General features: G+C 39.5%; 2 pseudogenes; both read right to left on the bottom strand.

The window, feature by feature from the left end:
* Positions 1-7,895: 7,895 nt before the first annotated feature.
* Positions 7,896-8,416, bottom strand: LOC142433663 (protein DPCD pseudogene; annotated as a pseudogene).
* A 4,637-nt stretch (positions 8,417-13,053) lies between these two features.
* Positions 13,054-14,852, bottom strand: LOC142433662 (cysteine and histidine-rich domain-containing protein 1-like; annotated as a pseudogene).
* Positions 14,853-15,602: the final 750 nt, after the last annotated feature.

The raw sequence follows: 15,602 nt of genomic DNA, 5'->3' as shown, positions 1-15,602 counted from the left end.
GGCAAGGATGCCAAGATTTTGTCTTACATGCTTAGGACATATTGTGAGAAGAGACTAGCCCCTACAAATGGACATCATGTTTGGTAAAGTGGTCAGCAAAAAAGAAGAAGGCCCTGAATGAGATGGATTGATACAATGGGGACATCAATGGGCTCAGGCTAGGAATAATTGTGAGGCCAGCATAGGATCATGCAATGTTTTGTTCTGTTGTGTATAAGATTCTGATGGGTCATAGCTGACTCAATGGCCCCCAACAACAAGAGCTGTGTTTAGGAACTGGCTGTACTAGAATAATATTGATTTTTCTACTTATTGTTATTGATATAATGGGTGATAGAAATGATTATTGAGAAATGTTAATAGAGAGTTTGTAAGCCCACTACCTTCAGGTAATAAATTTGTTCTGTTAAAGGAGTATAGGAAATGTGTTTAAAGAATGCTTAAAAAGTAAGCCCACCCAGTACCTTGAGGGCTCCGAATATTTGTATTTGAAAAGACTTGGCACTTCAGCTGTTGACTGAAGGAAAAGAGGAGCTACTTCATTTTAAAAAATCTTACACTAGCAGTTTGGGCCTGAAGCTAGAAAACCTTGGACCCATGAAGTAGTTCTGAATATAAAAGGGGGCCTGTGGGCCATCTGAAATATTAGGGGGTACCCCCCAAAAGTGGAATTTTCTTTCAAAGCTATGTATTTACATTTTTGTACTAAACAACCTTGTAACCTCCAAAGTACTCTCCATTACATTTAATACATTTGCCAAATCTGTGATTCCATGGAAATACATTTCAAACTCCTCTGTTTGGATGACCGACAGCACCTCCCTTGTTCTTTTCTTCACCTCTTCTATGTCATCAAATGCTGTCCTTTCATATCCCTCTTCATTCACGGGAACTAAAAGAAAGTCACACAATGTGCGCCCAGGTGAATCCGGTGTGGGGGGCAAGAGAGACATGCTTTTTTTTTTTTGCCAAAAACTGGTGCACTGAGATGGCTGCATGAGCAGGTGCATTGTCGTGGTGGCCAAACCAGTCCCTCGTCTGCCAAAATCAGAACTTTTTTGAAAGCTTGATTAACAGTCTGACCTGACCTGGTGGAATGGACTCCAAATGCACTACAAGTCAACATTTTTGTCCATTGAGGAAGTTGATGGACATCCGGAATGAGGCTTGTCAACAACCAATATTTCATCTTTTTGGAAATGAGACAACTACTCATACACTTGCGTTTTTCCTATATTTCCTTATAAGCTGAGTTCAGCATCTCAACAGTTTCTGCAGCATTTTTCCTGAGCAGAAAACAATATTTCACAGCTGCACACTGTTCTCATAAATCAGCCATCACAAAAAAAACACACGAGGTTTGAACGAATTGCTTTCATGAAAAAATTCACTGTGACCAGAGAGAACCTTCCCAAGCGATGCCACTTGGTGCACTAATTTAGAGCTAATTGCTGTATGCTCATCTAGCAGGAGAAATGCATACTACAAAAATCTCCACTCCATCCAGCAGAATTCCTGTCTTTTTGGGGTACCCCCTCATACTTACAGGTCACCCTCTAGAATCAGTGGTTCTCAACCTTTCTAATGCCATGACCCTTTAATGCAGTTCCTCGTGTTGTGGTGACCCCCCAACTATAAAATTATTTTCATTGCTACTTTATAACTGTAATTTTGCTACTGTTTGAATAGGGTGACCCCTATGAAAGGGTGGTTTGACTCCTAAAATGATCACGACCCACAGGTTGAGTACCGCTGCTCTAGATCTACTTGTTGAGTGGAAGGAGGAGAAAAACAGCAATAGAGAGACAGGTTGAGTCTGGTCACTGACACCTGTGGGCCTGGTTCACAGGACTGGAGGAGAGAAAAGAGTTAACTTGCTGGTCTGAAGTTTAAAGACTTGTGTGCAATCTTAGCCTATGGCATGATCTAACAGAAGGAGCATGGTTTGGTTGAGAATTTGTGAAGGAGCCAGGGTCAAGAGGCAAGGCAGCCAATTGGCATTCTGGTGAGGCTAAGCAAGGAGCTCCACAATGACTTGACCAGAACCTGACCAGATGAAGATAAGATTTTTGAGCCTGTGAATTAGTGCACATTGCTGCTGACTTTCTGGATGCCCTTCCCTGATATGAGTTCTCATTGATGCAGACTCACAAGGTTCCAACTGGAATGAAGATTCTCCCTAACAAACAACACGCTTGTCTCCTCAGAACACTGGGTTGATAGAAATGGGCAATATAGAAAATGGATTCCCAAAATGGAGCAAGATAAAGGCATGAAGTGGCTGGTTTACAACATTCATGGATGTGGGAAGATGTTGATAAGATTATAAGATTAAAGTTCATATAACTGCAATTGTTAGGCATAGAAGTTTTTGTTTTGTCCACATATAGAATGTTATATTTAAATGGGGCTGGCAAATTTTCAATTGTACACATTTTAGTTTTTTCCAGTTAGGTGAAAATATGATTTTATTTTTTTTAATTATTCATGGCTAAAGAATTGCATAAGTGTTTCAATTTAACTAGAGGTGGTCTGTTAGATTTAGATAATGTTATATAAACTTGGAGACATATAAAAGTGTAGGAGTGATATCCAAACTGTCAATCAGGTCACAGCCTGATGGGGCCTCCTTGGGGTGTGGCCTTCTCATAAGGACAGCCCAGGAAACCACCCTCTCTTTCAGCCTTTCCCTTCTCTGCTACTGACCCTGACCACTGCTGGAGTCCTGATATGCTTCCACAAACTGAAATCAACAGGACTGTGCACTCACAAGCCTATAATCCTCCTAAATTCTTCATCATTGCATGTGTCTGCTTGAGCCTGAAGAGGGATTTATAGAATAGTATTAGACTTATGGACTTAAGTTGGACTGGGCTGGGATGATTTCTTGATATATAATTACTCTTTAATCTAAACCTCTTGCTTACAGATAGGTATCACTGGATTTGTTTATCTAGTTATCCTGGCCTCATAGATATACTCTACATTTCTGTGTGCATTTGAAGATTATTTTGTCCAATTCTACAAGAATGCTTACTGAGCTTTTGATTAAAATTGTATTGAATCTATACATCAACGTGGGAAGAACTGATATCATATTAATGTTGAATTGCAAACCACACAGTGACATATATCTCCATTTATTTAATTTCTCTCTCCAAGGGTTTGTCAATGAACAAGTGGTTTCTTACTTCTTTGTCAGATTTATGCACACATATTTGATAGCTAATGTTAATTGAACAGATGGCTTGAGTGGTTAAGCATGTGACTGGTAGTCACAATGTCCGAAGTTCAAAACCACCCCTTGGGTGAAAGATGAGGTTCTCTACGACTGTAAAAGAGTCTCATAAATTTATAGGGGAGTTCTTCCCTGCCCTATGGCATTACATTAAGTCAGAATTGATTAGAAGCAGTAAGGGTTCTTTTATTTGTTTGGTCTTTTCTTTTTTTTTAGTTAATTGAATATTTAACTCCCCCTTTAGATCTATGTTTAAGAATAATCAATTGGCCACACTTATGTATTGTAAGCCTGGGATTGTTCCATTGTTAGGAATAATACATTATTTAGTTCCTCCTGATTAATATCTTCAGTATTAAAAATTCTGAGTTCAGTTTTATTAACATGTATGGTATAATCGTATTCTATTATGTCTTTTCATAATCAGATACACTGTTGTTCACAAGATTAATTTTTAATCTTTTAAACTTAATTCATGCTCTAATAATGTAACACATTTATTCTAGTTCTTTTTTCTTATTGATATTGTATGTTCTGAACCGAATGGCATCATCAAGTGCATCCCATATGGTCTGCTGGATTCTTCCTTTGGAAACGAAATTGGTCTCTGGCACAGAAAGCTTCTTCTTTTTTGGAATTGCTTGAAGGGTACTTGTGCTTTTGGAGAGAGGAAAAAGAGACAGCTGGTGGAATGATCCACCCTTACCCTTATCCTAACGTACTCTTATCCTAACTTGCTTTTATTCTCATTTCATTATTTCCTGGAGCAGGCTAGCACATAAGTTGTTAACCCTCAATAGACTAAGCAACCAATCTTCAGCAAATAGCTTTTTTCACATGTTGAGCTGAAAAGATAGAATTTTCAAGCTGAATTCCCTACAAATATCTTATATGGCATTAACTGTTATCGTGTTACACCACACCATCCCATGACCCTCTTCCTGCTACCATCAAACTCTTTGACCTAAAGGTCCATGTAAGTTTCAGACACAAAATAAAATTTTAAAAAAAAACAACACAAAAAAAGGACAAATATCCTTTCTCGGTAGACTCAAATGGATCTCCTTCCTGCAATTCCTAATGCTACTATCTTCGTTCAAACCCGATCATCTTTCTCCTGAAATAGCTCAATTTTTACAGCAGGCTTCTAATCATTCTCCCACCTTTTGGTCTTGTCTCTATTCCTTCCCATTCTACATGCTGTTGCCAAAGTTGCTTATCAAGACTGTGAGTTGCCATTCCTTTTTGTTTACCAAACAGAGCCCAGCTATCTTAGCACAGCACACGGAGCCTTTCTTATTTAATTACTGCCCATTTCTTCAATAAGGAGATACCAGAAGTTCAGACTTGATTCAGAGGAGGACGAAGTGATATCATTGCTGATTTCAGATGGATCTTGGATCAAAGCAGACAATACCAGAAATAAATGTACTTGTGTTTCATTGACCATGCAAAGGCATTAGACTGTGTGGACTATCATAAACTATGGATAACCTTGAGGAGATTGCCTTCTCCAGAGCCCTTCATTGTGCTCATGTGGGACTTGTACATGGATCAAGAGGCAGTTGTGCAAACAGAACAAGGGAAGACTGCATGGTTTAAAAACAGGAAAGGTGTGTGTCAGGGTAGTATCCTCTCACCATACTTGTTTAATCTATCTGCTGAGTAAATCATCAGAGAACCTGGATTATATGATGAAGAGTACTGCATTAGGATTGGAGGAAGGCTTATTAATAAGCTGTGGTATGCAGATGATACAACCTTGCTTGCTGAAATAAAGGAGGACTTGACACACTTACTGATGAAGATAGAGAATGTACCCTTCAGTATGGACTACTACTCAATGTAAGGAAGACCAAAATCCTCACAACTGGGTCAATAGGCAACTTCCTGGTAAACAGAGAAAAGTTCTCAAGGATTTCATCTTGCTTCGATCCACAATCAAAGCTCATGGAAGCAGCAGTCCATAGAGAAAAAGATGTATTGCATTAGGTAAATCTGCTGTACAAGAACTCATTAGAGTATTGAAGAGCAAGGATGTTACTTTGAGGAATAAGGTATGCCTGACCCAATATATGGTATTCTCCACTGCATCATATGTATGTGAAAAGTTGGTCATTGAATAAGGAAGACTGTAGAAGTACTGATGCATTTGAATTGTGGTACTGGAGAAGATTATTGGAAATACCCTGGACCACTAAAAGTATGACAATAAGGTCAGAGTGCTGCTCAGAGACATCTTCCATACTTGGGACATACTGTAGGAGAGAACAGCCTCTGGAAAAGGACATCAAGCTTAGTAATGTGAATGGTCGCCAAACAAGAACAGCCTCTCAATGAGATGGATTGACACAGTGGCTGCATCAATGGGCTCCGGCTTAGAAACAATTGGGAGGATGATGCAGAACCATGGCTGGTCTCAGTCAGTTGTGCATAGGAATGCTATGGGTCAGAGCCAACTTGATGGCACCTAACAACAGCAACATTTCACCAATCACATCTTTCACCACTCATTGGATTTCTGTTCTCTACATAGCCTTAAAAAAAAAAAAGCCCCAAACCAAACCCATCCTGGTTGTGTCTATTCTGACTCACAGCATCCCTATAGGAAACAATACAATTTCTCCCTAGAGTTTCAAAGGCTGTAAAACTTTAACCCAGACCACCACATCTTTCTTGGGCAGTGACTGATGGGTTCAACCACTGACATTTTGGTTAGCAGCAAGCTCTTAACTGTTTACATATCCTGCATCGTCCCACTCCACTTCCCAACGCACACAGATATGCTACATTACTTGGCCTGAAATCTCTTCAAACTCTTCCCTCTGTGTCACACCTATGTACCCTTCAAAATTTAGCTTAACTCCTTCAAAATATCTTTCTTCAACATATTGGGTAGTCTACATCTCTCCAGGTCAGAAGTGGTATTTTCCCACTGTGCTCTCAAAGCACCAGTATCTATCACTGCTATAACAGTGTCATTGATAGTAGTATGTTATTATGATTATTTTATTGGTCCCGTTTCCTCTCGCTTATTAAATTCAGAGACTGAATTACAGTTTTGTTTTGTAACATAGTAGGCAGTCAAAAGTATTTGTTCCTTGAATGCAAGGGTTATGAGCATGTAGGTTTCGGAATCACCATCTTATATTTGATCCTTTATACTAATTAAAAGAATATCGACTCAACCCCTTCTGAATGTGAGATGATTTCAGTTCTCAGATTTACAGCTCCATCTGAAAGCCTGACAACGAATGTCGTCTCCCTGTACTCTCACTCACTGAGACTGCCCCTGATCCCTGAGTGCCTCAGACTCCAGCCTTGCAAGAAACTACATTCCACTGCTTACTGCCTACGGCCAATCCAAGAAAGGTTTTCTGGCTCATAAATTTTTCCTGCTGTTTGGGGTAGAGGGTGCAGGGCCTGGGTGTCATAACCAAAATGCTAATCTGTACAACGGGTGCATTGAGGCATGCAGAGCCAATTCATAACATTCTGTGACACTTTTATTAGCTTAAAGGCATCTTGCCAGGCCTATTCAAATTGTATGCATATGGGAAAATCTTGCTCATGGCTATTTATAGACTTTTAGATCATCTGTCACACACAAAAAAAGAAAAATGCCAAGGTAACTTGAATGTCGCAGTGGTCTTTTGAAGACCAAACATATTTTCAAAATACTGTGACAAGGTTTCAACTCCTAATATAGTACAGGTTAGAGTAGGGAGAACTGATCACTGACTACTGATTTTGGATTAGAATGGATGCCAAATTGACCAGCTTCCTAACAAGGGGTAGAGCATGCTATTCTCCTCTTGAACTCAAAGGGAAGATCAGTAGATCAGTAGGTAGCATTTTTTACAACTTACTGGTAATGAGAAATATCATAGGCTCATAGACTGTGGGAAAGGAGAACTGGAGTTATTGAGATATCTGTGTATCACCTTTGGTGAGAATATGATACATAATTATATATCTCTATATATAATATTTAAGATATGCCTCCTTCATGTACTGTCATTTCATCCCATTCTCTCCTGCTTGCTTAATTGTGAGCTTTTGGTTATCCACTCCGTGATTCATTTTTGCCTTAATTCATTTTAGTATTGGTTGACATTGATATTAAAATCCGCTGACAGATCTGTGAACTATTTCAGTAGATGTACATAAAGTAGGTTACTGAATATAATAGCTTTACTGAGCTATTTAGTAATCAGAATATAACCTAAACATTTGATTCCATTATGGGAGATACACTTAATGAGGGCAGAGAATATACATCAACTTTGGAGAGAAAAATCTTATCAACATCATTTATTGGAGGGGAAAAAAATCTCACCATATTCTCTTAGATTCTCTCTCTCTCTCTCTCTCTCTCTCTCTCTCTCTCTCTCTCTCTCTCTCTCTCTCTCTCTCTCTCCTCAGCAGAACGACTTTACTCCATAAAACAAGCCTAGCAAGGGAGCTAGGCGTGGTACCCTCAGGTCTTGTCCTCAGGGAGATTAATCACTCCTCCAAGAGCAGAGGCTGCCCAACCCAGAGTGCCCAAGACGCTGAGACTCTCAGTCTGACAGATGTAACTCACACAGGTTCAGGGCAGAGGGCCCACTCCTAAGCATTACGGTCATCATCACTGTTGTGGGTGTCTTTACCTTCTTCAGCTTCTCTGGAGCTCCTACTCGGTCACCAGGATCTCTCTTGGCATCTGGTAGGAGATGATGCAGGCATGAGCAAAGCTCGCGGTGCAATCTTCCAGAAATTGGTATCTGTTTAAATCAGGAAGGGAGAAGCTCTTGTAGTAATTTTGGCTGGTGGTTCTGACAATAAGGTAGAACTCCTTCTGGTTGACACACGCTTTATAGACATCCTTAGGGAAAGTTTCAGATCCACCAATGGAAACTCATCTTGATGTTCTTGTGTATGAAGATGTGTCTAGCAAAGTTTTCTTTGATTAATTCTGCCCCCAGACCCCCCTCTACTGGAGGCACCATATCATCCACTTCAATCAGCCACTGACCCAAAGCATTCAGGGTACTTTTCACACATCACTTTCTCACAAGTAGTTCACATGCCTTTTCATCATATTCTTCAGCCATTTCTTTATCATCTGGGAACAAATATTGCACCTTCATTCTGATCAGCAGCCCTCAGACTCTCCAACCAGCCAGTCACCACCATCTTCATTCGGCCCCGCCTACACAGTGTTTCTTGCTGTGGACTACCTTCGTCAGAATTATTTGGGCATGCTTGTTTCAATTGTAGTTTCCTTTGATCCATCACAGACCAAGTGAATCAGAATCTTTGGGATGAGGACTGGGATGTTACTTTGGCATTTCTGCTACTTCTTAAAGCTTGAGAACTACAGGCTTTGGAAGTGTACAACAACGGCCTTCAAATAGTTTGAACAGCTTTTACATCAAATGAAGAAAAGATAATTTCTGTGTTGTTCAAGAAAGAAATACTTGAGAAAATGGGTGAACGTTTTAAAAGGAAAGAGTTCAAATGTGAAGATCTTTTTAAAAACAATTAGCTTGAGCCATCCACAGGATGGATTGTCCAGGAAACTGTGAACTCCATGTCCCTGGGTATGCTCATATAGAGACGAAAGAGGGCTCTGTTTAAAAAATGGTGTAATAGCGAGTCCTGAATTTGTTGAGAGGCTGAGCAAAATGATTTCTTGAGCAATTATGCTAGAAAATACATTTGATGGAATTATGGAAGCAACTTTACACAAGTAGGCTTTCAGATAGGAAAGATACACCTGCAAATAGAAGAACATTCAGATTTTGTATTTGTTTTCTTATATTGCTTTTCATCTCTTGTTTTCTGAGCAGGTAAACTCTACTCATGGTATGATATGTATTAAAATGTGCTCATTGACCCATTTGACTTTTCTTTTTTAACATAAGAAATTTTATTAATATTTGAAACAAACTTACAGAGTAGAATATGTTCTGCCTAATTATAATTTTATACCTATATGTACAAGTCTAATACAAGTATCACTCAGATTTTTATTTGAGTAACAAAATTCAGAGATTCTTCGGAGTAAAAGGAGTAGTCAGATGGTCACTACTAAAGTCGACTAAATTATATAAGCTATATTAAAATATCTATCAGTGCTTTGTAACTCAGAAGTGGATAATACACCTGGCTTAAATAATTTTTCATGACATATTCAAATTTGTTTGGGGGTGATTCTCAAGAAGGCAACATTAGAAAAAGATCTTGTGGCAGTTAAATAATAATTCATGTAAACTGGAAGGTATATTAAAGTGTAGAGATGGTATTCAAACTGTCAATCAGTTCACAGTTTGGTGGTGCCTCCTTGTGGGTGTGGCTTCTTATAAGGAGGGCCCTGGGAACCTCCCCTTCTCTCTGCTTTCACCTTCCTGCTGGCTGACCCTGACTGCTGCCAGACCCACCACTATTAAATCCACACAACTTTGCACCCACTGGCCTGTGATCTTCCTGCATTCTGCATCATTACATTTGACTGCGTGATTCTGAACAGGGACTTAAGGGCTAGTATAGGAATTACGGACTTCAGTTGGACTGGGCTGGGATATTGTCCTGAAATATAACTACTTCTTGTGTCACTAGATTTGCTTCTCTAGTCAACTCAGCCTAACACAGACCACACTGATCATTTGTTATGGGTGATGATATACTTTATTTAATCTCATAACCAAAATTGTATTTATGCCAAAATATTAGAAAAATTCCATTAATACAAAGAAAGACACTCATGGGGATTGGGGAATAATTTTCATCTAAATAAGCATAATTCATGCCCAAACTTGAGTTCTGATAATTATGACCTTCATAAAATTTAAATTTTCTGCTAGAATTAACCTGTCCCCCATAAGGCCGGCTGCACCACAAGACACGAGGTCCTTCACTGAGCCACAGTGCTACAAGAGACAACACTGAAGGGACTGTATGGGAATTATGCCTGATCTGACTCCATCACACCAGGTCAAAACACTAAGCAGCAAGGGGAGCAAAACAATGAAGTCCCTGGGGAATACCAAAAATAGACTTTGGGGCCAGAGTGCAGCACCCCATCAGATTCGACCAGAAAACATGCCTAAAGATCCACAAACAGACTTGGAACTATTTATAGGCTTTTCTTTTTTGTTGACGGCTTTTTGTTGTTGTTGTTTTGCTTTCTTTTGCTTTGTTTTTTTCTGTCTTATTTTTGTGGTTATTATTGTCCAAGAATTTCTATCTAGATAAGATAGGTGGGATAAACAATATGGAGGAAAAAACAATGGTACAACAGTTCCAGCAGGACACGGGAGGGGGGAGGGAGTGAAGAAAGTGGGTGTTAACAAACCCAGGGACAAGGGAACAACAAGTGATCTAAAACTGATGGCGAGAAGGGTGTAGGATGTCTGGTAGGGCTTGATCAAGGGCAATGTAACTGAGAGAAATTACTGAAACCTAAATGAAGCCCGAACATGATAGTGGGACAAGAGGAAAGTAAAAGGAAATAGAGGAAAGAAATAGGAGGCAAAGGGCAGTTACAGAGGTCTAAATACAGGCATGTACATATGTAAATATATTTATATATAAGGATGGGGAAATATATCAATCACATATATTTATATGTTAAGTATTTAGGTAGCAGGCGGTCATTGGGCCTCTACTCACATGCTTCCTCAATGCAAGAACACTTTGTTCTAATAACCTGGCATTCCGTAATGCTCACCTTCCAGACACAATCTCTGAAAACAAAATGGGTGCATAAGCAAATGTGGTGAAGAAAGCTGATGGTGCTCGGCTATCAAAAGATATAGCATCCGGAGTCTTAAATGCTTGAAGATAAACAAGTGGCAATCCAGCTGAGAAGCAACAAAGTCCACATGGAAAAAGCACACCAGTCGGTGTGATCATGCGGTGTCGATAGGATCAGGTATCAGGCATCAAAGATCCAGAACAAAAAAGCATATCATTGTGAATGATGAGGAGTGTGGAGTGGAGACCCAAAAACCACCTGTAGACAATTGCACATCTCCTTACAGAAGGGATGACAAGCCCTACACAAGGAAAAGACAAGCCAGTTAGGCTGCAGCCTAGCACCAATAAAACATACAACTTTCTTCAATGTTTCCTCTCCTCTTGTTCTTGAATGCTTCCTCTCCAACCACCCACCCCTACTATCATGACTGCAATTTTACCTTACAAATCTGGCTAGACCAGAGCATGTACATGGGTACAGATACGAGCTTGAAACATGGGGAATCCAGAATAGATACCCCCCTCAGGACCAATAAGGGGAGCAGCAATAGTAGGAAGGGGGAAGGGAGAAAGGGGCAACTGATTACCTATAATCCTCTCCCAGGGGAATGTACAACAGAAAAGCGGGTGAAGGGAGACATCAGTCAATGTAAGACATGAAAAAATTTTAATAATTTAGAAAGTATCAAGGGTTCATGAGGCAGGGAGCTTGTGGGGGGGAGTGAAAAATGAGGAGCTGACACCAAGGGCTCAAGTAGAAAGAAATTGTTTTGAAAATGATGATGGCAACAGATTTACAAATGTGCTTGACAGAATGGATGCATGGATGGATTATGATAAGAACTGTACAAGCCCCCAATAAAATGATTTTTTAAAAAGAATTAGCCTGGTTCAATCAGCTTAATAATCTTATTCTTTTTAACCTACATGTAACTGAAATATAACATATCAAACATTGTGTCACCTTGAAATTATCAAACTTTTAGGAAATCCTAAAATAATGACTACAAGTGAGCTAAACTATTTTTCTAACAGGTAATATTGTTTCTATAAAGCAAAACATATATATTTAGTTTTCTAATATGCTATTATAGTTCCGCAATCCTTTATTTTATCAATATTATTATTATAAATGATTATTTTATTGGGGGCTCTTGTAACAATCCATACATCAATTGTATCAAGCATATTTGTACATATGTTGCTATATTTTCTAGACATTTAATTTCTATTATCCACAAGTCTTAAAAGCCTATAATTTTATAAAGATTCATTGGTAAGGCCAAATTAAACTTCTTTTTCATATACAACTAATTTAAGATTTTAAGAGAATCCAGGCTGTAAAGCAAGTACAATTTACTCATGACACCATACAAAGACCATTAAGTACTCTCCAAAAAGATTGTTACATTATTGCATAGTTTTTGAAATGTTGATTTTAACTAAAATGATGCCGCTAATTCTTATTTACAATGCCTCCTATTCTCTTATACGGTCTGGCAAGTAATATAGGCTTGATGCAATTTTAAAATGTCAACCAGTTGCAAATTAATTCCTATTTCAACCAATGCATATATTCCTTTTTCATTACTTATTATACTACCTTAGCATCTTCCTAGGATATGTAATCCTCCCAAGTGGAAAAATACAGTGCATAGTTTTAATCCTTCCTTAAAGAATTTCAAGTATTATAGAATCAAAATCCATGAAGAACTAATCAAATATTCTTTCTATCATGCTTTACTAATTATGAGAGAATAGAACGAGGTGTGAACAAAAGTAATTGTACTTTAATATTTCTTTGCTTACACTGAGAAATACTGTAACAGTTTATTAGCTATTTTCTAGCTTCTTCATAGGACATGTCTATGGTTTTATTACAGAGGAGAAACAAACAATCAGCCTCATGCAACTCAATAAGAGGCTGCCTGTGTACACAGCAATAATTTGACTTTGGTTTTTAAGAACCTATTATTGCTGACTCTGAAGTACCAGACTTGAAAAAAAAAAAAAACTAAGCTGACAGCAGTCAGCCCCCTTCTCAGCACGCATCATTGAGGATTCTCTGGCTCTTAGACTGCAGGTAGTTCATGGCTGGCCCACTGCATGGGTTCAGCTTTTCTGTTGGTGATCTCAGTTTGTGTTGCATTCAGATTTACATAGCTTCACTTTCTGTCAAGCACACCCCATATTTTATTTTTTATAGCAATATTACAAAATATTTTAGTTTCTCTTCCCTGTCTCTACTGAGGGCATGAACAAAACAACAAAAACAAACAAGTAAAAAAAAAAAAAAACCAAACCCAAAGAAACCTAAACAGAAGCTCATCCCACACAGAAACAAAATGCTCTTTGGATGGAGAAGAAGTGAGAAACTGGCTCTGAATATTACTGAAAGATCAGCATTCATGGTGACAGAATCCATAAGTATGAGGCACCTAATGTGAACAAGAGTCATTCCATACCAGTTAAAACTCGCAGACCCAAGCACAGGACAGCAAGATACTGCTTCTAGGACCCATTTTGTGTGTGTGTGTGTGTGTGTGTGTGTGTGTGTGTGTTGGGGGGATGGATTCTTAGGCATAGCTTCAGGTGATTATTGCCCCCTTAGTTTTGTGATTTATGCAATGTTCAGGCCTTTCCGATGTCACCACCTGCCTACCAGCCCTGAGCAGGAAAGAGAGTTCGTCCAGCCTCAGGCCAGGAATTGTAACACTTGGGTGTCCTGGAACGAAAACCCAGGCGCTCATCTTCAAGGAGGGCAGTCTGTCCTTCCAAGTCTCCCAGTGTGTGTGAGTGGGGGTGTGGGGCCGGGCTGACTCCCTCAGAAGAACCCTCAGAAAGGGTACTCTGAGCCAAGGAGATGCCAGGAGGGCCAGGCCTTAGCCAAAGAGGATGCCCCATCGTTTCATATTATGATGAAATTCCTTCTCTCCTTGGAACACAATGAATACATTTAACAAAGTACTATTTTCTTCTACTTGACTAAATTCTGGAAGTGAATTTTTAGCATATATTGAAATGCTGGCTTCATCCATTCTCCCCTCCCACAATGCCAGTCATGGAACAAGGCCCCCACCGCAACCTTTCTAATTCACATGTCTTTACCTAGTGTACAGTCAGTCCTCTTAGGCTATGGATGTGTGGAAAAGCCAGAAGTGTCTTTCTTACAACAGCTACAGGGTTTCATCCCTTCGTGGAAAATAGGAACTGCAGAACAAGATACACAGATTTCTTCCAGACTCTCGAGCTCTGACAGGTCTGTGAACACCTCTGTTTTTACATGAGGTCCCAATCTGAATTTCATCACTTTCCTTTTCCTTCTTATCATCTTCCTTTCCCAATGGCAGTTTAGGTTAACCATGCGTTTGTTTTAGGGAGGCAGACATTTTTATTCCAGATTTGTCATTGGCTCTTCTGAGCTTGGCCTTTTCATTGTTTCCACTGGTTTAGGGGCTTGGATGCTGTGCTACTGAAATTTGGGCTTCAATTCAAATAGTTCCTTCTTGTCAGTAAGTAGCCGTGATTCAGGTTTGACTGGTACGGCATACAGGAATATACCTACTTTTTGTGCAGCCTACAATGCTGAAAACATCAACAAGATCTGTCGTTCTTTTCTTACGTCAAGACCAACCCTTTAATGCAACATCACGGCTTGAGCATCTGGGCGGTATGTGCAAGCATCGCCGGCATTGGTCTCCGGATCGAGACGTTGGCCACAGTTCTGGATGTAGCACAACACTGATGGAGTAGGTAAGATCAGAATGGTGTGAACCAAAGGAGGGTGTGTGAATAATTTTCCACTCGCCAGTACCGGTCTGAGGACTGGCGCTAGCTGCCTGCTTTCAGAAACAACTCTTTCCACTTCCATTGTCTTAACACACATAATAATCTCTTGCTCTGAATATCAGCAGCCATGTTCTGAAATCTCAGTTGCCTACTTAGTGTCCAGCTGACTTTGCTCAGCACAACATTTTTAAGACTTAGTGAGTAGCTCGTCACCACTGACCCAGAAGCTCCTCCAGGACAAATCTCATTCACTACAATACAGGACGTGACGCACTGTAAGTACTCTGTTATCATCTGTTTATTGGATAAGCACATCCATAAAATGGCACCTATCTACTCCCTTGCTGTTGTTACTATCAAAAAAGGAAATTACATAAAGTGTCTAGTACAATGCCTGGAACACAATCCATGTCAACAGTGACCACCACTGTCATCGTACCATAGTGCCTTGATTCTCTGGGGCCTAGACCATCACTTTATTTTCCTATTCTCATGCAGTTTACAGTCCCGGCTGGATGACACCAGCCTTGGCTTTTCTGTTCCTTTGCGTAATGAGCTTACCAGTGGCCTCCACACTTGGTAATGGTTTGCCTGTTTTGTGTATTTCTGTAACTATGATACAGATTTTATTCACACCAAGATGAATAAAACTTCCATTTTAAAAAGCCTACTTACATTGACAGCATATGCTTAATATGTATAGGTCAGCATATTAGGAAAGACAGAATTCCCAACTTTCATGAAAATGGCCTTTCAAACTGGACTTGTGAGATGTAATTAAAAATAAAAGAAAGATCGATTTTGATCCCTGGTTTTAATTCCTTTGGGGATA

This window comes from Tenrec ecaudatus, chromosome X (genome assembly GCF_050624435.1).
Source record: "Tenrec ecaudatus isolate mTenEca1 chromosome X, mTenEca1.hap1, whole genome shotgun sequence".
In the NCBI taxonomy this organism is placed as follows: Eukaryota; Metazoa; Chordata; class Mammalia; order Afrosoricida; family Tenrecidae; genus Tenrec; species Tenrec ecaudatus.
Note: the sequence above shows the minus strand (reverse complement) of the source record. Positions and strands in the feature narration are given on the sequence as shown.